A 27,890-nucleotide genomic window follows, 5' to 3' on the forward strand; every position below is an offset into this window, starting at 1 on the left:
CCCTTTTGTTTGTCTCAAGGGAGGATTTAACTCAGATTTACAAGTGGTTCCATAACAAGGCTAAACGGGGATGGGGGTTTTTGCATCTATGACAAAATGAATAAGTCTTTTACTTAGAATGCAGCTTTGAATTATAGAAATAATGTAGAAGCAACTAAAGGAAAATGGCCACAATCCATAAAGAGATCCAGTTATACATTTGGAGAATGGAGAAGGTAGAGAAAGGTGGAGAAAGAAGTACTTTTCTCCCTTTCTCACAATACAAGAACTCGTGGGCATTCAATGAAATTGCTGAGCAGTCAGGTTAGAATGGATAAAAGGAGGTACTTCTTCACCCAAAGGGTGATTAACATGTGGAATTCGCTGCCACAGGAGGTGTCATTGGTTTCTATTTTTCACCTGCTGGTAGCTTATAAAAAACTAAAAAGAAAGATGGGGTGGGGTTTCCTTGCTGTCCCCTGTTTTGTAAATAAAATCATTGAATAAATTTATTTCTCAGTCCTACTTAGGTTACATAAATCATAATAACCACCATTTGTTAAAGATAGATCAGTCATAAACCATTGTTTATGTACAAATCACCAGGCCTTTCTAAACCCTATTCTGGGCTTATCAATGGTCCTGAGCCTGGAGATCTATGGCATGTAAGCTTAATATTTAACAGATGGCTCTGAGCAAAGGACTAAGATGTTTTGTAACTGACTAAGACCGAGCTTTCTGTTCTCACTTTGAGACAGCAATAAGAAGTAAAGGGTAGTTTATCAAGTAAATCTGGACATAACCATTTCTGCACTAGTCAGGCCTGTCAGGATTGGAGAATAACACTGTATATAAGAATATATAGTAAAAAGAGAACACATCTGGTAAGTCAGGAGGTATATATAAGAGACTAGAGCTTAAGGGAGGGAAATGGGAAGAAAATATAAATACTATGTGAAAGATTTCCTTCACAGACATGGTCTCATGTACTGAGCCCACTTGCAGGGTAGAGGGGGATACAAATGAAATGAAATGAAATAAATAAATACTTCTTTGCCCTACTCTCCCCAAAATAAAGACATCACAAACAAACTTGGGTTCAGCTAGGATTTATTTCTTAAACTGATCTGAGCATTTTAATATCCAATGCATAGTGTAGGCACCTACCTAATGGGCTGCCAGAGGCATGGCAGAGTTAGTGGGCAATTGTAAGAAAGAGACAAATAATGTTATAATAAGCAGATCTTCAGATCTGGAAAGTGAAGATTCTTCTTTCTTATGCTCTAGTATACTGAGACAGTTAAAATAGTTAATTTAATTTATGTAATGCTTTGTTCTATTTTTAAAGCATGACCATTGTCTATAATCAGGCCTCATTTTGGGCAGGAGCTCATGGGAGTGGAGCTCCAGAACCTCTAAATTTTATTGTGCTCTTTCTTTCTCCTCCCCTCCTGAAAAATTTGCTTCTGGGCTCCATTGTTTAATCCTCCTCGTGAGAATTTTGCTGAACGCTAAACTTTCTAATATTTTCCCCATAAAAATGGGAAAATAACCAAAACATAAAGCAAACAGATGAAAATCTTCATCATGCCACTGTAGCCACATAGGAGAAAGCAATTTTAAAAGTATAACGAGAGTAAGGTTGTATTATGACAATTACAATTCAAGAAGTATTTTCAGGTAGATGCTGAGCTGATATAATTTAGTACACCTTCCAGTGATGCTAGGGGTGTTTCGCATATGCAAATAAGTTGTGCTAATGAGCTCCAGCACCTTTTTTTCTACAAAATGACCCCTGTCTATAATCAAGTATAAAAATCTGCTGTGCTGTCTTTAATGCCACCATAGCAAAATAATAGTTAAAAAGTCACCTTATACTTTCTAAGAAAACAATATTTATTTGTTCTTGTTAATTCATTTCCCACCTTTCTACACATTAAGGACCAAAAGTGGCTTACATCATTCTTCTCTCCCACATTATATCCTCACATCAGCCCTATGAGGTATAACAAGCACTGGCCCAAGGACACCCAGCAAGCTTCCACAGCAGGACAGGGATTCAGTGGATAAAATTATGTCTAACTTGGACATATCAGAAAATACATGATTTAAAAACCAGTCACTAACTCAACTATTTTATTGCAATCTGTTTTTATGGTTTGGACTGTTTCCTGGAATCATATCTTATATATAGATACAAATATGATACTCATAACCAAATAAGTTTGTAACATTATGAGAATATTTAATTTTTAGTTGGATACATATGGCATATAATAATGTTAACTGAGGACTTAATACATTGCTCTTATAACATGAATATTTAACATAATAAATACTTGCTTAGATCCCCTAGAGTATTTCTATGGGCAACAAAATATCCCCCCCTCCAAGTTGGGAGAAAGAAATGGACACAAGTGTTGGGTTAACTAAAAAGCCACTTTATTCAGCTATTAACATTAAGTGAAATGGCAAGGGCCAACTAACTTGCAGTATGAACAAAGCCAAGGGTTACCCAAAGCCTTCCCCTGTCATATAAAGGTTGAGCCACCCTGCCCTGAGCAGAAGCCATCTGGACATGGTTCAAATCTGGCCAGCTCAGTGAAAGGGAAATCACCCTGGAACTCTCTGCCCCATGCCATATAACTCAAAGGGAGGTTCAATCCAAGGGATCCCCTGAAGGCAGTTTGCTTTCCTCGCCCAGAGCTTTATACCCCAAGGGTTGTACTCACTAGACTTCTGTCCCCAAAATGGGTTTATTCAGTTGTAGCTTACCAAACTGCATTTATTGCCCACTAAAATCCAGCCAACCTGAAAATTGACCAACCTATTTAACAACATCCCATGCCAATTGCCCAATCCACTGCAACAGTACAAGGTAGGCAACAGCACCCCTTCCAGTAGGTCGATTCAGAAAGGGTGAGTAATTCCTACCTGACTCCCAGATGCAGCATAGCCACCAACAGATGCCTCTCCCTCCTTCGGAAGAGGCAAAGGCACCTTCTTGGCCATATGGCTGTCAGCCAGGGGAGTCAGAGTGCTCTTGTAGTGCAATTTTCTTCCTTCCCCCTCCTGTGACAGCCTGAAATGCCCCTGAAATTCTGTTCCTGACAGTCAGGAAAAAGATTTTGGGGAGTATTTCAAGCTGCTGCAGGAAGGGGATGCAAAAAAGTTGCTTTCTGTGAAAACATATTCTGTCTGCAGAAATATTTTAATAATTAAAACCATTGTATGTATTTGTTCCTATAGATAGTTTGCTATACTATTTTCTGTTCATAGTTAAAAGAGAACATAAAGTTAAGTAAGAGATACAGTTTTCATGAAAATATGTCATGGTTCATTTCTGCAGTTGCTCAAAGCCTGCTCAAAAAGTCAAACTTGGATATCAATGGTCTGTGTCCAACCATATATTTGAAGGAGCAGATTATCAGGGGAATGTTTGCTCTGCAGCTTTAGGTACACCTAGATCATATCATTTTTTTTCTCTACTGCTGCCAGTCTAGCTGTTACCTGACATAGTTCCAGGACAGTGCTTGTGCTCTTGGATTTTGTTTGCCTGTAAATTGTGGCTTCTGAAGTCAGCAACAGTTATTTTGAGTAATATCCTGTAATAAGAAGGCTGTGGTCAGGATTTTTTCAGGGTTTAGTCCTCGAGGTACAAACTTGAGGACAGATTCCTGCCCCCCCCCCCCACACACACTTTATACATAATAGCCCTTGAATCAGAAGCTCTGCAGAAGACCTTCTACCTGTTTTGCATGAAGGGTAGGATAGAAATTAAATAAAGTAAGTAAATAATAAAACACACTTTCTACTCAACTTTTTATGGGCAGAGATGTCCATTTTTTAAGATAACATATCTGTGTTAGTCAGGGCTTAGGAGCCATAATGAGATCCATGCTTGGTTGCTATCTCACAACTGTATTTTCTTTCCTTAGGAAACAAAGCTGAAGCCTGAATGTCTCTCCAGTGTGCAGCAAAAGGATTTCATCTGGGCTTGTTTTTAATATAATCACTTTACCACACATCCTACTTGCAACTTAAACCCACATGTAACTCATGATCATCTGAGACCTATACATGCAGTCTGTTTGAGGTTCATAGGAGCAGTTGCTGCCCTTCTTCATCACCTTGTGCCTAGAAATACAAGGATGAGCATCAGTGGACACAGTGCATGGACACAGCCATTAACTATGCATTGGCACCACCATTTCTATGATAGGAAAATACAATTAATTTTGTGGCATGCCCAATTTGTGAACCATAAACCATCACAAACATTTTGGGAGTTAAATGAACTTGTTTGGTTTGTGAGGTTTGTGACCTGGTAGAGTCCCCCATGCCAAGCATGCCAAAGTTACTAAACTCACAGGAGATCTCCAGCTGACTTTCCTTTTCCTGCCTCCCACATTTGGTGAGGACTGGATTTATGGGGTCCAAATTATGGCCTCCAAAGAAGGTGCCCCCAAGAAAGTGCTTTCTAGGGAAATGACAGTTCGACAGGTGAAGATTCAGGAGTGTATAATGTGGATCCTGTGCAAACTAGAGACATCGAAGTGCAGGGGACCTCCCCCAGATGCTGCTCTGCGTACCCTCCAAGTTCCACCCACCTATTGCTTTGATATTTTGAAAACATTTGGATTGAGTGGAAACAGTTGGTCTGGAAATGTATCAATTCACAAACTGCCATGAACCACCACAAACAAAAAGCTCATGTAAAATTCATGCAAACCACAAACCAGCCAAAATTTCTTATGAACTCAAGTTTGTGAACTAGTTCTTGCCCATCCCTAATTATAAAAGACCATTGTTTTAAAAATATGGCTGTTGGATTTTAAAAAGGGAGATGAGCTATCGTATTGTATTGTATACAATGTTGATCTAGTAAGGTTTCAATTCAGAGGTTTATTCAATCCTGTCTGACGTACGAGAGCTGCAGCCATCTTAGAATGTTCGGGTATTGAAACCTTGCTAGATCAACATTGTATTTCTGAGGATTTATGTATATCCCTTATGAATGTGACTTTTTGGGGAGCCTTCTCTGAAGAAGAATCACAAAACGTGGGGTTTAAATCCAGAAGTCATGTGAGAAGACTGGATTCCCAACTGGAAGACATAAGATTTACTAGGAATACATTGGATTTGTGTGGACTTCTATATTCTACTGAGACTTTTGTCAACATTCTGAGATTTGTGTTTTACTTTTCTATGACTTTAAGTTGAGCAGAACTTTATGAAATACATTCTATATCATTTACAGAGCATGTATTTTATTATGCAGTGTGAAGCCATGAGTTGTTAGTACTTTATAACCACAGGTGTTTCGATTTTGCTTTGTAGCTTTATTACTATGATTTTCCTTTGTTTGTATTCCTAACCAGCATTCTACACAAGCTGCAGCCTCTGAACACTCATCAAGGGTAGCCTCAAGTAGACAGTACTGCAGTAGTCTACTCTAGATGCAATTAAGCCATGAATCACTGTGGTTTGATCAGGCTGAACCAGGAATGGATGCACATAGTACACCAGCCAAAGAAGGTTGAAAGCACTTTGAACTGCAGCAGCCACCTGTTTTCAAAGGTGACTGTTGTGTCAAGCAGCGCTTCCAAGCTGTGAACCTGGCTTTTCAAGGGCAGCATAACTCCATCCAGGATAAGGGAAATCTCAAGTTTACCATTCTACTAGCCCACAGAACCACTGCCTTATCAGGATTAAATTTTAGCCCATCTAGCCCATTACTGACTACAAGTACTGGTTTAGAACATGAACAGATTTTTCAGAATTAGGTGGGGGGAAAAGGTAGGTCTGGTGACCAATAATATCAAACCCAAAAGAACTCACAGGTCAATGGCCGTGGGACAGAGCAGGAATCTTCCAGCACCACTTTCTGGGACCAACTTCCCAGATAGGACTTGAACCACTGTAACACAATGCACCTTAGTCCCAGTACTGAGAAGTGTCTCAGTAGGATACTATGGATAATGGTATTGAAGGCTGCTGAGAAATTCTGCAGAACTAGCAGGGTCACATTCCTTTTGCCTAGTTCTTGGAAGAGGTAATCAAATAAAACTGAAAAAGTCTATGTTCCAAAGCCTGACCTAAAGCCAGATTGAAATGGTCCAGAAAATAAGTCTCTTTCAAAAGCCCCTGGAGCTGAGACCACTATGGGTGGGGCCAGGAAGACTTTCCATCCCCAGAGGTGCCATATTTGCTGTGATGTTATTTATTTATTTAGTAATTTTATATTCTGACCTACCCCATGAAAGGGATCAGGGTGGATTACAGCACAGTCAAACAGTTAAATTGTTACATTAGGACCAATAAAATCAATACATTAAAACAATTAAACCTCCTGGCTGGAGAGCAGGAGACAGAAATGATTTAATTAGTGCACTTTCCAGCTGGGCAATAAATCAATGATGTCATATTTCAAATGGGCCATTGAAGAGAGAGGCTGATTTAACATAGTTTGGATGCCTGCTGCCTCATTCAAAAGGCCTGGTGGAATAGTTCCATCTTGCAAGCCCTGTGAAAAGGTAGCAAATCTGGTAGGGTTCTAACCTTTAACAGGAGCATGTTCCACCAGGCTATGGCCAGGGCAGAAAAGGCCCTGGCCCTAGTCAAGACTAAGCAGACATTCCTAGTGCTGGGAAAAACCAGTAGATGTTTGTTTTCTGAGTATAAAGCCCTTTGGGGCACATACAGTTATGTCAGTCAGGCTGCACAAGGCTTTGATGGTTAGTACCAAGACCTTGAAAAAAAATCCAGTGCTCAATAGGTAGCCAGTGCAAATGGTGAAGTGTTGGCTGAATACATGTGTCCACAGACAGCTCTGTCAGCAGATGTGCTGCTGCATTTTGCACCAGCTAGAGTTTCTGGATTAGCCACAAGGACAAGCCCACATGGAGTGAGTTCTAATAGTCCAGTCTGGAAATGACCATTGCATGGGTCATTGTAGCTACTTCCTGGCAATAGGGTGCCAGCTGCCTGATCTGCCAAAGGTAATATGTTCCCCATAGTACCCAATCTGTGTGATTGTTGAGAATCTCCTGTTTGGACATGCTTTAAGGATCTAAAACCTCAAGTATATACTATCTAATTACAATAATTGTGTCAGCTTGACAAAGGAACTGGAAATCCACTTTAATTGTATATAAAGGCATTACAATCTTGTTATAATGGAATCATTTGTTTCACAGTGGAAATAGGCATAAAACTATGTTTATTCAGGACACCAGTGAAAGGAAAAAGTGACTTTTCTTTGTCTTACTCTTTTTATTTCTACTGCAACCCTGGACAATTTTGGGAACAAGATCCATTGAGTAACACTGGATTTAGTTCCTAGAAAACATTGAAATTGGACTTTACGCTGCAGTTCAAAGCATACTTAGCTAATAATTGTCCATTGTACTTTTAAACAGCTATGCATAGGGTCAGACAGTTTCAAACTTACTGCTTTCCTGTTCCAGGAAAAATCTTCCCCAATCCTGTTTATTTATTTATTTATTTTCTGGGGAGGGAGGACACAAATTTGGCTTCTAGGACTGAATTTTTTACTGCAATCTGGAAAGTAAATATGAATAGTTTTATTTCACGTAACTCTCTTTTGTACATGATGGGCTTGTGATTCTCAGTAATGAAGGATATGTCGAAATCCATCACCTCAAACTCTAATTTGCTCCTACAGGTAGAAAATGGATTTTGCCATAACCAATGCAGGGAACATAGATATAAAGATTTCACCCATTGATTTTAACTTATCCTTTCATCTAGAATATACAGCAGGCCAATTTTAAATGTTCAGGTCAAGGGTAAATTGTGGAAATACAATTATAAAGAACTAAAAGTACTGTGTATGGTTTTTCATTTAGTATAAATTTGAAATTGGAATGATATAATACATCCAAAGTCTACCTAGCCACTAGTATATTTTATGAAAACCTAATACTTTGTGATGTCACTTAATAAGATGGGAACATCATGTTGTATTAGATTTTCTCCAAGGTAAAATCACATCACATTGTATTAAATGCTGAGATGATGTTACAAGATCTTGTAATTGTAGATTCCCTTTCGGTATTCAGCCTGCTGCTTGTCTCACATGCTTTGCAATTTACCTTTCAGTATAAACAGAGGAATTAACTGCCCAGTATAACAGAACAGATCATGGATCCCAAGCTATACTTCGGAGATCTGATCAAGTCCACCAGCAACAGGAATTAAATTTTTAGCCTCTGCAATGGCTTGAAATTAATACAAAATAATAATTACTTCATAAATAGTTAAAGCATTTTCATGTGTGGATAGCAGCTAAGAGATCTAATAGCCAGAGAGTTTACCTTAAGCCCTGCCCCAAGGCACCATTTCCTTTAGGCACTTCATGGCAAAGCAGCACTGAAGCAAGGGGTCTTCATAAGAGGAGATTTTTAAAATTGTAATGCTGCCTGAGCAGACTTGTGTCTCTTTATTAAGAGATTATTTGTTAAAGTGGTATTCCCTTTCTTATGTTAGCAAATGGAATAGAGTGAACGGTTCATTTAAGACAATGCAAAACCATGGTTTATTTTAAGTGTGGTTATATAAAACTAGAATCTGCCTCATAGATGATCATTTGTATCCTGATATTCATCAACAAATGCTGGTTTCATTGTCCTCAATGCTTGTATATCACAAGAAGCCATAGGTAAACTAACTTCAGCCGATGATTACAGGTTCTGGTTTAATGGACACTAGTTAGCCCGAGTTATTGTAGGGACCTGAATCACATTAATTATAGCTAGTTTAATTAAACCATAGGATCATGGTATGTCTGAAATGAATTTTTGCCCAATTGATTTGCCTACAGAAAATGTATCAGGGTTCAGGAGGAGCCAATTTGCTCCTTAGTTGAAACTGGCATATGTGAATTTATAGAATAGCATATGACATTATTAATCTGGTTTTGTTAATCTGTTTCTTGACTTCATCAGGTGGGTACTTTAGTTCCAAAAAGGTTTGTTGTAGATCCCTCAGGTGAGAATCTCTGTCAGTACTGTCTACAACAAACCTTTTTGGAACTAAAGTACTCACCTGATGAAGTCAAGAAACAAATTAACAAAGCCAAATTGATACCCAGAGAAAACCTGTTACAAAACAAACCCCAAAGAGACAATAACAGAACACTACTAGTGGTCACACACAACTCTCAACTGAAAGCAGTTCAACGTATCATCAACAACTTACAACCTCTATTGGACAGTGACAGCTCTCTTTCAAAAGTACAGGGGGGGTAAACCTTTTCTTGCACATAGACAGCCCCCCAATCTCAAACAACTCCTCACCCACAACAATACAACATCACATCTGAGCATGAACACTGGTACCACAGCTTGCAATAAACCCAAGTGCCAACTTTGCTGCCACATACCCACACAACATAATCACTGGACTCAACAACATTAACTACACCATCTCAGGCTCATTCACTTGTTCATCTTCCAACATTATATATGCCATTAAATGCCAACAATGCCCAACAGTTCTCTACATAGGGCAAACAGGACAAACCCTACACCAAAGGATAAATGGACACAAATCTGACATCAGGAATTACAGAACTGAGATACCAGTTGGAGAACATTTTAACCTTCCAGAGCATTCAGTGGGTGACCTCAAAGTAGCTGTTTTACTGCAAAGGAACTTCAAGAACAGAATGGAGAGAGAAATTGCTGAATTACAAATTATTATGAAACTTGAGACAAATACCTCCCCAGGACTGAACAGGGATATTGTTTTTTTTTTTTAATCTCATTACATATATTAAACCAACTCTCACTGAGTATAGCTATACATCCACAGTATTCCAATGTATTTCTCTTTTAGAACAGTGTATCAGAATAATATTTTTCCCTTGTATTGATATACTCAAATAAGAGATATGGGCTTTTTATCTCATTACATATACTAACCCATCTCCCACTATATTTTAATGTACCCTTTTTTTCTAATGGCAAACTAGAATGTATTTCTCTTTTAGAACAGTATATCAGAATATTTTGATTTTTTGTATTGACATACTCAAATAGGGATATTGGCTGTTTATCTTATTACATATAATAACCCATCTTCCACTATATTTTAATGCATTCTTTTCTTCTAATGGCAAACTATAATGATGTTATAACCTCTTGAGATATTAATGCCCTCCATTTAAACCCACAACTAAGAAGCCAGAATGACACCCAGATTTATGGCAATTCACACCTATGACATGTCTGCTTTTTATCACCCTCCACTGCTGTTACAGCCCAGTTAACAATACCAAACAAACAAACACAGACCCCAATTTGTGATTCTTTTAATCTGCTAAAAACATTCCCATGACTCTACATACCAACTCACTGCCCACTTTCTCTATATTTAAAGATGGCTTGCCATTCCAGTTTTGTCCGATGAAGTCTGCTTAAGCGCATATGAAACATTCTGAATAAAACTTATTTGGTCTTAAAGGTGCACTTGTCTACTGCTTTGTTCTATTGCTTCAGACCAACATGGCTGCCCATTTGGATCTATCTACATGACATTATTATTTCTGTCACTCCCCTCCCTATTCTGAACCAGGCTGGTGTTTCTGAATTACAAAGGACAGCCATAATAAAGAGTTCAGGTAAGCAGGTGACTTATAACACTTATAATGGCTGGGGCAAGCCATACTTCCAGTACAAGAGCATGGCTTGTGCACTTACTCTAGAGTCAGGATCTGTGTTTCATACTTCTGTATTGATTATCCTGTAATCATGCAGGTCTATTATTCAGAAAAAAAGTTTATATTTTTTAAAAGTGCCTTAATCATAGTCTTACTGGCATTTGCCCCCCCCAGTCGGAAGAACGAGACAACATGTTGTATTGGGTAAACAAACAGGGCAACTTTATTGAACCAAACACGGCATGGGGCAACCTAAAACTCCTGGACAGGCCAAGGGAAACCCCTGACCCTTCCCTGTCCAGATAGGACGAGCCACCCAGCTCCCGGCAGTAGCCAGTTCGTACCGGCTACCGCCAGGCTGGCAAAAGCCGGAAATACCCCCAAGTGACAAAGCCGCCCACCCAGGAGTGGCCAGCCAGAGGAGGGAACCTTATAGCGGGCATCACCGCAGAGAGCCATACAGCCCAGCTGCCGTCCCATCCCGCTACTTCCCCTAAAAACAGGGAAAACCGAGGGTGCTCACCGGTTACCTATCTAGCCAAATCAAACTCCTGCCACCACAATGCCAAGCCTCAGCTTTGGCACTTGGGCCCACTGGTTGGCCCAAAGCCGACCGAAGCCCCAGCCGTAGTTCAAGCAAAAATGCCGTGTTGCCTTTTATGGACAGGTGGATGCCGTCCTGCCGATATAGGTCCGCCGACTCTGACCTTATAGTGGGGTGAGGCAGGTAAATACCCAAGCCACCACACAAAGCCTTCTTGACTGCCCTATTGGCCCTACGCCGAGCCCTTTCGATCCCGGCGGGGTCCCAAGCTGCCCTCCAAACCCTGCGAGGAAGGATGGCAGACCACAAAAATCAGTATCTCGGGCCACCTGCTCCGTATCACCCTGAAGCGATCACCTGCAGTGAAAGGGCCTTCCCCTACAGCAAGCCCAGATCGTTACCACCAAGGTGTATAACCAAAAGATGAGGTGGAGGACCATTCCTCCCACAGAAAAGGAGAGGCAAGAGCCCGGACCACCGAAGGCCCCAACATCCCTGCCACTCGACCCTAGCCCACTTGCTGAGCCCCAGTTGTGATCCAATTGGTGAATGCCGGGCCTGGTGGGCAGCCCAAAACACCATGCTGTGGCCAGCGATCAGAATCCTCTGCCTCTCATGCCGTGCCAGAGCACCTAAAAAAGAAAGGAACAACGTAGATGTGAAAAAGCGAAAAAGTTTTGGCAGATGATACAACAAGAAATCTCTAAAATTTTGGGATATGACTTTAAGAAAGTTCCAGAGACTTTTCTGCTAGGACTACAAATAGAAAAATTTCCAAAAGAAGATAGGACTTTAATTTGGTATTTGCTCTCAGCTGCTAGGACATTGTATGCGCGGTTGTGGAAGGAAGAAAAAATACCAGAGAAATGGGACTGGATTGTGAAAGTTTTATCGTGGAGTGAGATGGACAAGCTAACAAAAACTTTAAGAGACTATGATTTGGATCTGTTTAAAAAGGAGTGGAAGAAATTTAGAGAATACATAAAGCAAGAGTGGAATGTAAAAAGACATTGGACAATTTTTTAATGTGAATGGGAGAAAAGAAAGACATTGATTTTTGATTGGTTAGGGGTGCCTTTTTAATTGAACTTAAGTATATAACTTCGGCGGAAGTCTAGTAATGGAGGGAGGGGGGGTTGAAAATATCATAGGGGTTAGAGATAGTAAGGACATAATTAAATATTGTAACCATATGTTATTAATAAAATTGTTTAAAATGAAAAAGAAAGGAACAACGCGAACCACACCAAACTGTAAACACAAATAAAACATCAACCTTTTAGGTGTCCAAAGGGTGAACATAGCCCTTATATGCCCTAGACTGCCAACGGCCCACCCTCTGAATGGCCGGACCAGGATACCCCCTAGCAGCCGCTGTGGACACCGCCCCAATGCAAAAAGAGTGGGTACCGAATCTGACCTCACCCAGCCCAAGCTTATTTAAGGCCCTGCTGGTAATGGTCCAGAACTGAAGCTTAGTCAGAGGTAAACGATCCTCGTGACAAAATAATGGGCCGGCCTCATTTCCCCTTGCTGCAATGTACCTCTTCAGGGCAATCACCGGGCAGATTTCCTTATCTCAACACGAACCCAGGGTGATAACAATACCCCTCTGCTTCTGATTGGTCTTAGACCGTCGAACCTTAATAGCCACACTATCACCCTGGATTGTCAAATCACCAGACTGCAGGGCACGGCTTGAAGAGTCATGGCGAGAACTAACCACAAGCTCGCTGATTCTGAGCGCCCCAAAAAAGGCAGTCATAGCTGCCGCCTGAAATAATAAAGCCTTGAACTTAGAAGAGCAAACTCTCGGCCATATCCTGCAATCCCTTCAAAACCGAAGGTGAAAAGGGCTGCCGAGTGTTGTGCAGAGGGCCCTGCTCATGGGCCCAACCCTCCAACAGCTTATGAAGTCTAAAATCGCCTGTGGTGTCCATAAAACCCTTTATTTTACTTGTAAACACCAAGGCAGTGAGCTTGGCCCTGATAGACTTAACCACAAGCCCCTTACCTTTCAAATGGACGCAGAACTGCATAAGGTGTGATGTTGGAATGAGCCAAAGACTGCCCAACCCTACCTGCTGCCTAAAAACATGGAACTGCTCTACAGAGCAATTATAGGCCTTCCTGGTACTGGGCGCCAGAGCTAACATCATTGCCCAGTCAGCCTCAACTCTCCAAGCCGCCACATCTCTGGGGGCATCCGGGCCGGCAGGAGGTCGGCTTCAGGTGCAAGCTGTCAAAATTGCTCCATCTGTCAGCGAGAACAGAGCGTCCGCCACACCGTTGCTCACACCTAGCACATGCTTAGCGAGAAATAAAATGTTTAGACTTAAACAATGTAAAGTGAATGCTCTGACTAGGCTCATAACTGGAACAGATCTAGAAGTCAACGTATTGATGACGTGGACTACTGCCATGTTGTCGCACCAAAAATGCACAACATGATTAGCCAGATCTGCACCCCATAACTGAACAGCTACCACTACTGGAAAAAACTCGAGAAAGGTCAAATTGCGACATAGTTCACTGCCCAACCATTCGCTGGGCCAACTTTCAGCACACCAATGCCCTCTAAAGTATACCCCAAAACCAATGGACCCAGCCACGTCCGAGTTAATCTGAAGATCAGCCTCATTCTCAAATCCTCACGCCAAAAGGAAACCCCATTAAATGAAGACAGAAACTGCTCCCATACCTCAAAATCCTGGCACATTCCAGAATTAATCCTGATCCAGTGATGGGGCATGCGCAACGCCCCCATGGCATCACATAGTCGTTGCAAAAATGCCCTGCCCGGGGCCACCACTTTGCATGCAAAGTTAAGATGGCCCACAATCTGCTGGAGCTCCAAAAGCGAAATCTTTCGTTTACCTTTCAAAGCCATCAATTTTAAACGCAGGCACCTGATTTTCTCGGCCGGCAAACGTGAAGTCTGCTTAACAGTATCCAACTTGATGCCCAAAAAAGTCAAAACTAACGAGGAACCCTCTGTCTTTTCATGAGCCAGGGGTACCCCCAGATCTTCAGCCAACTGCAAAAAGGACTTAAGCAGCCGGACGCACTGGCCTGACCCACGCTGGCCCACAAACAAAAAATTGTCCAGATAATGAACTGAATTAGCTGAGCCCGACCGCTCTCGCAGGACCCATTCCAAAAAAGTGCTAACATGTTCAAAAGCCGAACAAGAGATGGAACAACCCATTGGCAAGGCCCTGTCCATGTAAAACTTACCCTCAAACATAAAACCCAAAAGTTCAAAATCATCAGGGTGAACCGGCAGAAGGCGAAATGCAGACTTAATGTTGCATTTCGCCATCTCCACCCCGATCCCACAACTTCGTACCACTTTGACCGCTTGGTCAAAGGAGGTATACCGAACTGTGCATAAAAAATTGGGAATGGCATCATTCACCGATCCCCCTTTTGGGTAGGACAAGTGGTGAATCAACCAGAACTCCCCCGGTGCCTTCTTGGGCACCACACCCAAAGGTGAAACCCATACATTTGGGACAGGGGGTGCATCAAAAGGGCCTAACACCCAGCCCTCCTTGCACTCCTTCCTAATCTTTTCCCTAACCACATGCTCCATCCTTGAATAGAGTGTAAATTCCATGCCATACAGGGGCCTCTAGGGCCCTGGAATGGGATACGAAACCCACAAAAAAATCCATCCCACAAATACTCCCTATCTGTAACCTTCGGGTACTCAGCCAAAAGATCTTTAAGTACCATCAGTTTGATGGGCGTGGGCCCCTTTGTTAGCTGCAGGGGTGTTCCCACCGCCACCTGACCGCTTATTCCCTGGTCTGGGCTTAGATTTGTTGCATGCCGATAACGCATGTGAACCCCCACACAGCAGATACTCGTGCTTGTACTTGCATGTTTTTCTATTGCACACACCTTGGGACGTATATTCCCAACACAGGAGCCGGGGTTGAACCGACTGCCCCGCTGCTACGCGGGGACCCACTACACTTGCCTGTTTGCTCACAAGATGACTGGGGAGGGACGGTGGCTCTGTGGTAGATCATCTGCTTGGTAAGCAGAAGGTCCCAGGTTCAATCCCCGGCATCTCCAACTAAAAAAGGGTCCAGGCAAATAGGTGTGAAGAACCTCAGCTTGAGACCCTGGAGAGCTGCTGCCAGTCTGAGTAGACAATACTGACTTTGATGGGCCGAGAGTCTGATTCAGTATTAGGCAGCTTCATATGTTCATATGTGTTGAGTCTCAAGATAGCCCTTATTTTGGAGGGACGGTGGCTCAGTGGGTAGAGCATCTGCTTGGTAAGCAGAAAGTCCCAGGTTCAATCCCTGGCATCTCCAAAAAAAAAAAGGGTCCAGGCAAAGAGGTGTGAAAAAACCTCAGCTTGAGACCCTGAAGAGCTGCTGCCAGTCTGAGTAGATAATACTGATTTTGATGGACCAAGGGCCTGATTCAGTATAAGGCAGCTTCATATGTCCATATGTCCATCCAACCTGTCCCCGGTATTAGGCTTAGCCGGGGACATGAGCTGTAGCCAAAGCTGCTGGTTAATCTGGTCCCAGGGAATTGCAGGGTTCAATGCTGCCCTAATACGGAACTCCGCGTTGTACTGCAGCCACGCAGCACCCGAAAAGTCCGTATAAGCCTTGTAAATGATGTCACAGTATTGGAATAGCGGAGCCGCCCGTGAAGGCTGTGCCCGTGCTATTACCCCCGCATAAATTAGAAACCCCGGTAACCAGTTGGCCCAATTCCTGTCGACCTTCCTGCGCTTGAGTTTCTCCTTATCCTTATCCATTTCTTCTTTGTCCTTCTTCTCAAGTTCCCTATAGAGGAGGCTAAAAATATCCACATACTCCCCACGTAATATCTTTTCTCTGGTAGACACTGTCAAATGATCCCCAAGGGGCATGGCGGTGTCACCAAATGGACGACACTGAAAAGGAACAGCCCCATAGGGAGTTGGGGGCAAGCCCCAACCCCCCCCCCCCACTGGGCAGCTGGCCAACCGGTTGGCCATTGCCCAGACATTTGGTGTCCCCACGGTAATGGCCCAAATGACAACTGCTGGGTTGAAGCACCGGACGAAGTAGATGGGATAACAGCCGCTGGAGACCCCGGAGTAGATCTCCAAGGTAAAACCTGTCCTTGAGTCCCAGGGGACCAAGTCCCTGATGCCCCGGGCCAGTTAGGGGACCCCCGTGCCACGCATGGGTTGAACATAGCCAGAGAGCCCGCCACGCCTGCAGTACAGGAGGGGACCCAACCCCCCCCCCCAGGGCCATCCACTATTATTACTGGGACAGACATGCTTACCATCAGAGCCTTCCACATTAACAGCTAACACCCCCAGTGCCGGACCCCCAGCTCCGCCAGAAGGACCCGCCCCATCCGGACTATTGACATCTGAGTCTAGTGGATCCTTGCTCAGCACACTTGAAGGCCCAGGCCGAGCGGCCATATCCTGCAAAGTAGAAAGATGTGCCAGGACCTCCTGTTCGAAGGCCCTGGTAGATGTCCGTGCAGCCTTACGCCCTCTAGCCAGCCCGCTTGTCCTGGGGACCAATCCTTGATGCCGTTCTAACGCTGCAAGCTGTTCTATTATAGCACGATGGGTGCGTGCTTCCTCTTCCTCCTCGGGATGCTCCAGGGGCGTACGCTTCCCGGGCACTTTTTTCAGGGGCTGCTTACCCTTAGACCCCTCCCTGTCCCTTCCTAGGGGCCATACTCGTTTTACTTGTAATGCCCCAAAACAGTAGAAGGGTAGCCTTATTAGGGGGATGAGGGGGAGGGGGGGAACAAGAAAGTTCAGGCCGCAGAACTACAGCCGTGTAACTTGCCCCCAAAATAATGCCACGCCCAACTCCAAAGCCAGGGGGGGTGGAAATAAGGGGCCGGCCTCGAGTGTGTGCCAAAAAAGGACCAGGCCGGCTCCACGTGAGGCCCAAAATCACGACCTTCCCCCTTATGCATTGGCACACTGCCTCCGCACAACCGAGGCCCTGCTCCTCACCCCTGAATCACCTCAGACCACGCAGACCCCGCGGCTGAAAAGGGAGGGGGGAAACCTGACATGCTGCCTCTGCACTACCGAGGCCCTGCTCCTCACCTCACCCCTGAATTGCCCCAGGCCCCGCAGCTTCAAGGCCGAAAGAAGGGGGGGTGGGAAACCTGACACCGCGCCAACGCATGGCTCCCGAAATGCCTCAGCCCACTCAGAAGAAGGAGTGAAGCAGCCAACTGCACATTCTTCACAACTAAAAACGCTGCCGCTGCTGCCGCCGAAGCAAAGCCCCAGCAGACCGACTGGAGCATCGAAAAATGCTCCTAGTCAGTCCAAAAATGCCCGGGATCTGCTCCTCTGGAGGCATGGCCTGGCTGATAAAGCCCCAGTCCACGCCCCCCAGAACTACCCGGATGGGCAGAGGTCCGTTTGCCTCGCTCCATCTGGGGAGGAAAACTTGGCCCCCGCCCTATACCTCCGAGTGGCAGCGCGGGCGGGAAGGGGCCAAATTCTTTGATTGCACATTGGAACTCATCTCCAAGCTACTCTAGGTGAAAAATACAAACCTAAAATTCATTGTTTTTCTGATGGTGTTTTGATAAAAGGCTTGTTTTTATGCAATATTGGTGACATCTGAAGCAGATTGTGTTTTAAAAAATTAGAGGCAATCAAAAGATCTAAAAATCTTCCTGTAATGAACCCGTTTGGATGGAAAGAGTTCTAAATGTAGACCAGTGATGTTGAATGTAGCTTAATGGGGTGCAGCTCTAGGAATTACAGGAATTACAAGGGTATGAAAAAGAGCCCTTCTTAATAGAAAGCTTGACAGGCTCCTAGCCAAGCACAGCTAAAATACATTGTTACTTTTCTGTGGCACTAAAATTGATGCTCAAAATGAATCCTACAGCAAGATTTCTCCACTAATTGCAGGAATAGATAACTTGCGCCTTGAGCAGCCATTATTCATTTTTCAATAATCTGTTTTAAACAGTGAGTGGTATTCTGTTACAATAGGTCTCTGCAGTCTGCCAATTGCACAAGGAACACTAACACTGCTTTATCCACAATGAGAAAGAAGGCTGCCTTCTGCAACCTGACTCCTGTGAATGAAGGTTCTGGTAATTGCTGTTCCATTGTATATAAGAGCAGTCTGTTATTGTATATAAGACTTATTTTATTTCAAACTATTCCAGTACTTTTAACTAGTGTGTTTTTTCAAGAACTGAATAAGATGATCTCTAAATATATTTGGCAAGGTAAAACACTAAGAATTAAGCTAAAGATATTGCAAGACTCTAAACTGAGAGCGGGCTTGGGTCTCCCAGATTGGCAATTGTATTATAGAGCTTCTGTGCTTCCTTGGGTAAGAGACTGGGTGCTACTGAATGACAGGAGACAGTTGTTGTTAGAGGGTCATAACCTTAATTTGGATTGGCATGAGTATTTATGGTACCTAAGACTAGAAGGATACTCTTACTTTAAAAACCATTGGTTCCAGAAATCACTGTATCATACAAGGTCGTGGCTAAAACCGAGAATCTATCAGAAAATTCCAAGATGGATATCTCCAATGGAAGCATTCACTCCTCCAAATCTTTTGAAACCTGACCAGTGTTATAGATATGAAGAACTGTTGAAAAATGATGACCAACTGAAAACCAGGGAAGAGCTAGAAATTATGGACATTAAAATGAGTTGGTGGTTGAGAACACAATTTGAATCTAGATATGCCAAAGACAAGATAACAGACTTTAATACAGAACAATATCCATTTGACAAAATCTTTTTAGGTCCTCAAGAAAAATTAATTTCCAGGCTATATTCATACGTATTACAGATGAAGATGAAAGATGAGATTGTAAAAGACTGTATGGTCCAATGGGCAAAAAATATGGGGCGTAATATTATGCTAGAAGAATGGAAGATGCTATGGAAATTCAATATCAAACTAACTAAGTCAGTAACTTTTAAAGAAAATCTGTACAAGATGTTTTATAGATGGTACATAACTCCACAGAAACTGTGTAAGATGTATACTAACAAATCTAACAAATGTTGGAAATATACTAAACATGTTGGGTCCTTCTATCAAATGTGGTGGCCCTGTGGGGTGGTGAAAGACTATTGGAAGGTGGTCCATGAACTATTACAGAAAATTCTGAAGATACATTAAACCAGAACTATTTTTATTGAACATATATCCTAGTGACTATTCTAAAGAGATGAGACATTTGTTGGCGCAAATTAACACAGCAGCTAGAATTCCTTTGGCACAGAGATGGAAGCTTTAGGAGATCCCCACGAGAATGGACTTGGTGGGGAAAATTCTGGAAATGGCTGAGCTGGACTATTTATCCCAGTTGCTGGCTGGGAAATCTAAGGAAGAAGCAAAAAAATATTGGGTGAAACTATATGCTTGGCTAGATGCTCAAAACTCTTAAGATTCTTTGGTGTGAATTTCTATCTCCTTTCTCCTGTATTCTTTATTATAATATCATTTTTATTGGAAACGTAAGCTTAAATAGACATTTTAACAAGAAGACTTACAATCACTAAAACATATTATTTAGACGTTGATGATTTAATGTAAAGAGATAATAACGTGATAATATCTGTATCTTAAGAAAGTATACTATATGCAGATTAGATCATAATAATACTGATATCTGTAACTTCAATTTTCTATTCCCCCTTACCCGTTCCCTTTAACTTTCTAGAAAAATCAATAAAAATTTTCAAACTGTATTCAAGACCAATTCTTTTTTTATATAAATTTGTAGTCAACTAGTCTTTAGTTATTCCATGTTCTTCCAGTTTTATGATTATGTTCTTCCTGTTTTTGCAAAAGTTCACAAAGTAATAATTCAGTGTGAATATTACATTTCCAAATGTCTGACCAGCCATCTTAAAATCATATAATAGATTGTGATGCATTTATTGTATACATTAAAATGGAACAGTCTTCCTCCCCCTCTGATATTTTTGTGTTGGTTTAATCTCATGGAGTAGAGGCCAGACTGGGTGTTGCTTCTCCTTAGACTTCACAAGCCCCCTTGTGCTGAAACCAGTTGCTCCGATCCCTGTATTCGCTTGCTAATATGTCCATGTTGTGTAGAATGCACCCATTTCTGCCATGTGAATCTAATAGTAGGAACCTGAGTACCATATTCCTGATTTGCAAGTGAATAGATGGTAACTGGAGATAGTGTGGGTCATTGAGGGATCAGAACTCAAAATAACCCTCTCACATCTATTTAGTTCTAGTTCAAGATATGTATACTTCTGTAAGAGAGCTCACAAAACTGCTCAGTGTCAAAAGCAGAATGACAATGTAAGAGTATTTAAAAGTCCATCATAATCAGATAATCCACAAGAAAGAGATTGCATTTAAACAAACCAACAAACATTCTGAATCTAGGAAGTTAGCTTGTTGAGGACTCCCTGACCGACTACATTTTCATGTGCATCAGTACTCGACATGCATGGCATGTTCTACTAAGGAGTAACACCTGAATTTATTGACAACTGAATCAAACTAAGAATTCTGAGAACTTCCACAAGATCCTGATCATCAGGTCAATTCATTTTGATTGAGATTTCTTGATTTCATATGAGCTGAGCTCCTAACTGGATTGCCTCAAGGAAAAGATACTGAAACTTCTGTGTATTTGATCATTCGACACTACACACCACACTACTTATTACCAAGGTTGTACCTTGGTAATAAGTAACAAATAGCACAATTGGCTACAGGGTTTTAGCTTACATGTATCCCTTGGGATTATGATCTGGTTATTAAATTTATTTATTTTAAAAACTAAATTTATGGATCACCCAATCCCTGAGTTCACAGGGTTCTGGGCAATATACAACAGTAAATAAAATACAATATAAATATCATTGTCAAAATAATAAATCATTCGATATCAAAACAGTTCCCAGATGGCATCCATAAATCATATTCTTAGCCAGTTCCAGACTGTGTTGCTGCCTCACAGGTAGAGTAGTGAGGATACCAAGATAAAAGAAAAGATGAAAGAAAGGACGGTGGTGCAAGCCATGATAAAACCCATTGCTGTCCTCAACTAAAAGGCTGGTGGAACATCTGTCTTGCAGGCCCTGCAGAATTGCATTAAATCCCACTGGGCCCTGATGTTATTTGGCAGAGAATTCCACCAGGTCAGAGCCAAGGCCAAAAAATCCCTGGCTCTGAATGAGGACATCCAGATGTCTTTGGGACCAGGGATCACCATCAGATTGTTCTCTGCAGAGCATAATACTTTTCAGATGACATACCAGAGGACGTGGTCCTGAAGATACTTGGGTCCCTGACTATTCATGACCTTAAAGGTCAACACCAAAATCTTGAACTTGACTCAGTACTTCACTGGAAGCCAGTGTAGCTTGCACAGCACAGGATGAATATATGACAACTATGATGTTCCCATCAGGACTTGCACTGCCACATTCTTGATCAGTTGGAGTTTCCAGGTCAGTCTCAGGGGCAGGCTAGCATAGAGTGAGTTACAGTAGTCAAGCCTGGAAGTGACTGTTGCATGGGGCTAGTTGCCACACTTGCATAGATGGAACAACACCAGCCTGGCAGCATTCCTGACCAGGGCCTCCATGGATAAGGAGGTATCCAGGATCATGTCCAAACTCTTAACTGTTTGCTCCATTGTCATTGATGCCCTGTCAAGGGTGAGAAGTTTTTGCCCCAACCCTGAAGCCCCACCACCACAGAACCTTTGTCTCTGTTGGATCAGTCTCAACTGGTTCTTCTTCTTCTTTTAACAATCTTACCATGTCCTCCAAGCCTGCAGCCAAATTATGCAGGGCTATATCTGGGTGGCCATCTATTAACAGGTATAGCTGGGTGTCATTAGTATACTGGTGACACCCCACCCTGAAACTCTGCACTAGCTGGTCAAGTAGGCACATATAGATGTTAAATAACATTGGGGAGAGGATTGCCCACTGAGGAACTCCACAGGTTAAGGGGTACCTAGTTGACACCCTCTTACCTACTTGTGAAGCACAGGATTACTTGCAGTTCATCTACTCATTGGATGAACCCTTTAAATGACTGTCATTGTATGTACTGCATAGGTCTGTTTGTTGAGTCTGCATAGTAGCAGAATTTATTAATTCAGAATTTATTAATGCATGTGCGCACACACACAATTAATGGACAATGTAGACACACATTTTTGCATAGCTATATTAAAATTCCTATACTATAACAAAGTGAACTACATGTTCCAGAATTAAATGCAGAATTGCATTAAGTCCTGAGTTACAGATGATAGACACAGCAGTAATCTAGTGAGCTACGCCTTTGTTGAAACAAATGAAAGTTCACAAATTATGTTTCAGATTGGAGAGTTATTGGATAATGTGAGTCATCCAGTTTAGAATCTAGAAGACTGAAAAAGAACTGGTCTAGTTTATTTAAAATGGATCTCTTTTTTTCCCTTCAACCCTCTTACTTAGGTCTTAGTAAAATTTCCTCCTGTAATCCCATAATAAATCTCTGAGATCCACAATGGTCCACACTTTAAATGAGACCATCAGGTTCACACAGCAAGCCACTAGTAGAACCATTCTTTATGATTGTCCTTCAACTATGGAATTGCCATCCTCTATAGACTTGCAAAAGTTCAAGGCTACACACATTTAAAAGCTTTTTAAGACCCTATTTGGACTGCTTTTGAAGATCAAGGTTAAGACAGAAATTTCTGTGAATTTGGTGAGGGTTTTTTCCTGCTTGATTGGGGAAGATTGTTTTAGAGATTTTTTTTAATGTCTACAAATCTAGACAGATGGATGTATAAAGAGAGATGAAAATAGTGCGACTGCTATGTGATCACAGTGGCCTTTAATTTTTAGACTTAACTACAATTTAAAAAAAAGTGTTAGTCAAATTGCCCTAAAATTAGGTTTTGGGAATTAGTTTGGTGGGCAACTGGGCTTTAGCAAAATCAGGATCTATGTATACAGAAGATGTCTCCTTTGGAAGCCACCCAATAACAAGGAGGTGTTGTCTAATTATCAAGGGTGTTTATTATAAAATAAAGACAATCATACAAGGGACTAAAATTATTCACCACACTTACAGGCCTAAGAAATAAAGCATGAAAAATTACAGGGGTAACACAAAGGCTGGACAAACAGGACAATACAATTACCTATCATAGTCTTCAAGAAAGGCTCGGGGGCGTATCTAAACAGCAGGGTGTCACATTCTCAGGGTGCAGGCAGGCAGGAATCCAAAGCCAGTCCAAGGTCAAAGTCCAGGAAGTCAAGCAGGAGCCAAGTCACCAATGCAGGATCACAAACCAGAATCAGAAGTCAATGTCCAAAAGCCAAAAGGTCAGGGTGCCAAGGAAATCAAGCAGGTCAGGATCAGAAAGGAGCGTGGATGCAAGCCAGAGAATAGACTTGTTGCTTCCACAAAGTTACCAGGTCCTGAGTGGGAGCTATATGGGAGTCTCAATCAGCCTGCTCTCTGGGTGGCAGTGACTCTGCTAAAACTCAGGGCTGAGAAATCTGAAGCATCGGCGTGCCTCATGTCTTTGCTCTGAAAGTTCTTTCCAGAACCTGCTTCGAACTCTTGAGATGAGAGGAGGAGAGCTTGGAGGAGATTGATTATCAACAGCTGACACTGGTGCCTGGAGAGTGATTGATGGGCCAGCTGCTGTTTGTTCAACTGAGGAACTGGCTGGCAACTCTTCCAGGTCTGTTAATCCTTCCAGCTCCTCCTCCTCAGGACTCATGACATTACCCCCCCCCCCACAGGACCTCCCACCCACAGACGGGCCAGGCCGGTCAGGGTAGGCCATGTGGAACTGCTGCATGAGGTCAGGGGTGTGTAGGTTGTCCGCGGGTTCCCATGAACGGTCCTTGGGGTCATAGCCTTCCCAGTCCATGAGGTACTGGAGGTCCCCGTGGTGGATTCGGAAGTCCAGGAGCTGGTGGACCTCATATTCCTCCCTGTCATTGACCAGGACAGGAGGAAGAGGTGCTGGAGGTGGCAGTCAAATGGGATCCAGTGGTGTAGCAGGAACAAGGAGGGACCGGTGGAAGACTGGGTGGATGCAGAGGGTGGCCGGCAGATGTAGCCGGAAAGCAACGGGGTTGATTTGGTCCATGATCAGGTAAGGCCCCGCAAAGCGAGGGTCCAGCTTGCGAGACCAGCCAGGCCAACGCAGATAATGGGTGGAGAGCCAGACATGGTCCCCGGGCTTCAGTGGGGGCCCCACCTGTTGCTTTCGGTCGGTGGCTGTCTTGTAGGCCTCTTTAGCCTGTTGGAGTTGCTCTTGGAGCAAGTCCTGGAGAACCTGGAGTTCCTGCAGGTGCGCATCAGCAGCAGGGACTGCTGTGGGGGGAAGGACTGCAGGGAAGAAGCGAGGGTGGTACCCATAGGTGGCAGCAAATGGGGTCTGTTGAATGGATGCATGTATGGCGTTGTTGTAGGCAAACTTGGCCAGGGGTAGTAAGGCAGCCCAGTCATCCTACTGGTAGCTGGTGTAACAATGCAGGTATTGTTCCAGCATGGCATTGGTGCGTTCAGTCTGCACATCCGTTTGGGGATGATACACTGAGGACAAATGCACCTGGGTACCTAAGCTGGAGTGCAGGGCTTGCCAGAATCGGGAGGTGAACTCGGGGCCTTGATCTGAGATCAAGTGTGCCGGGAGCCCATGCAGGCAAAAGATGTAGAGCTGGGCTGGAAAGATGCAGAGGTAGAGCTGGGCTGTTTCAAGAGCCGTGGGCGGCTTGGGACATGGAACAAAGTGAGCCATCTTGGTGAAGAGGTCCACCATCACCAGGATGCAGGTATACCCCTTGGACCTGGGAAGCTCAGTGATAAAGTCCAGGGAGATGGTGTCCCAGGGTCCTGCAGGCGTGGGTAGGGGATGCAAAAGCCCTGGGGGTTTGACCAGTATATCCTTGGCCCACTGGCAGACCTCATAGGAACCGACATAGTGGGCCATGTTGACACGGACGCGAGACCACCAGAACTCCAGCATGAGCAGATGCAGGGTCTTGTGTTGGCCAAAGTGCCTCGCAGGAGGGGAGTCGTGGGACAGGCAGAGCTCATCAGCTCGGAGGGGTCCTGGAGGCACATATAGGCGCTCACGGTACAGAAAGAGACCTTGGCGGGTAGAGAAGTCTCTGGCCATGCCATTTTGCACTTCCAGGAGGTGTTGCTGAGCTGAGGGGTCTTGGGCCTGGCTGGCCTGGATGTCTGCAGCCAATATTGGGTGAGCTGTGGTGGCAGCAAAGACTGAGGGTGCAAAGATGAGCCTAGTTGGGGTCTCCTCCGTTAGAGGCACAGCGTACTCCAGTTTTTGGGGGAGGGCATCCGCTTTCTGGTTCTGGTTCTGCAAGATGTAGGTAATCCAGAAGTCAAACCAGGAAAAGAAGAGGACCGTTCATGGGAACCCGCGGATCTGATGCTGGGTGAGGCTTCAAGCAGTCTGTAGATGATCCAGGTTCTGGTGGTCAGGACCTGGACAGGGTGGCGGGCCCCTTCAAGGTGATGCCTCCAAACCTCGAAGGCAGCCTTGATGGCCAGGTGTTCCCGCTCCTAGATGGTGTAGTTGCCCTTTGCGGGCATCAGCTGCCACGAGTAGTATGCACAGGGTTGTAGCAGCTGGGAGGGGTCCTCCCGCTGAGATAGCACTGCGCCAAGGGCCACACTGGAGGCGTCGGTCTCTACTGTGAACAACAACTGTGGGTCTAGGTAACGCAGGAGCAGCTCGGTGGTGAAGCAGGTTTTCAGGGTGGTGAAGGCATGGTCTGCCTCTGGAGTCCAGTGAAATGGCTCTTTGGGCTGGAGCAGCTGGGTCAGAGGCATGGTTACATTGGCATAGGCAGGGATGAACTGGCGGTGGTGGCATGGTACTGGGCTGGGTGCATTTGGTGGGGCAGCCAGAGGAGAAGTGCCCCGCTCCTCCACAGTACAGGCAGAGATTCTGTGAGCGGCACTGTGCTTTTTCCTTGGGGGTGAGCCACGGCTGTGCAACCCCGAGTTGCATTGACTCGGGGTCGTCAGTTTCAGGACTGGTGTACATCAGGGTTGTCACCGTCGCTAGGTGGTGGGGCAGCTGAGAGGGATGGGTGCTGCTTTGCCCTTGGTGGCGGCCTTCCAGGCAGCCCTCGATACAGAGACACAGCGTGATTAGGCCTTGCAGCGTGGTCGGTTGGTCTACTTGTGCCAGCTCATCAAGAACTTCATCAGCCAGTCCCTTTGTATACTGGTTCATGAGGGCAGCCTCATTCCAACTCAGGTCTTGGGCCAGAAGCTTGAACTCAGTGGAGTACTGGGAAACCGAGTCTCTACCCTGCTTCAGGGTCCCTATCTTCTGATTGGCGGTGGCTGCTTGCTGGGGGTTAGCAAAAGCTACCGCCATATGATCCAGAAAGCCCTGGTAGTCAGTCAGCAGGGGTGATAGGGCTAGAAGCAAGAGGGTAGCCCATTTAGCTGCCTGCCCCTTTAAGCTGACAATGAAGCATACCTTGGTCTTGTCGTTGGGGAAGTCTCTGGCACGTAGTTCAATATACAGTTTGCAGTGTGCCAGGAATGCAGGAAACTTCTTCACCTTCCCAGTGAACTTCTCTGGGGAAAGCACCGAGCACTTGGGTGTGGCAGCAATAGTGGCTTGCTGATGTTGCAGGTGAGCCACCATTTGAGTGAGGTGCTGTAGCTGAGTGAGCAAGGCTGCTAGCTGCTCAGAGCCTCTGCCTGCCTCCTCATCCATCTTGTGGAGTGAGTGTGTGGGTGGAAGCAATCTGTCACGTTTTCAGGGTGCAAGCAGGCAGGAGTCCAAAGCCAGTTCAAGGTCAGAGTCCAGGAAGTCAAGCAGGAGCCAAGTCACCAATGCAGAATCACAAACCAGAATCAGAAGTCAATGTCCAAAAACCAAAAGGTCAGAGTGCCAAGGAAATCAAGCAGGTCAGGATCAGGAATCAGGAAGGAACGTGGATGCAAGCTGGAGAATAGACTTGTTGCTTCCACAAGGTTACCAGGTCCTGGGTGGGAACTATATGGGAGTCTCAATCAGCCTGCTCCCTGGGTGGCAGTGACTCTGCTAGAACTCAGGACTGAGAGATCAGAAGCATTGATGTGCCTCATGTCTTTGCTCTGAAAGTTCTTTCTGGAGCCTGCTTCGAACTCTTGAGATGGGAGGAGAGCTTGGAGGAGATTGATTGTCAACAGCTGACACTGGTGTCTGGAGAATGATTGATGGGCCAGCTGCTGTTTGTTCAGCTGAGGAACTGGCCGGCAACTCTTCCAGGTTAACAGTTAACAGTTATTGTTCCATTGGAAGTAGGTAGTGGTGAGCACGTGGTAGAATAGGGCAGTGATGTCATCAGGAAAGATGTGTTGTAGTTGAACAAGGGTTTCTTCCAATGGAACAATAACTTTTATGAACAGATTGATGGAGTTGCCATGGGAAGCCCCCTTAGCCCTGTCATCGCTAACTTTTACATGGAAACCTTCGAAGATAAAGCACTAAGATCTGCCCTCCTAAAACCATGTTGCTGGCTCCGATATGTGTTTTTGCCATCTGGGTCATGGAGAGGCTGCTTTGAATAACTTTCTCCTTCATTTGAATTCAGTCCATCCTCGTATCCAGTTCACCGTGGAGAAAGAAAACAATGGTCAACTTGCCTTTCTTGAC

The sequence above is a fragment of the Heteronotia binoei genome, chromosome 4, assembly GCF_032191835.1.
Source record: "Heteronotia binoei isolate CCM8104 ecotype False Entrance Well chromosome 4, APGP_CSIRO_Hbin_v1, whole genome shotgun sequence".
Taxonomy (NCBI): domain Eukaryota; kingdom Metazoa; phylum Chordata; class Lepidosauria; order Squamata; family Gekkonidae; genus Heteronotia; species Heteronotia binoei.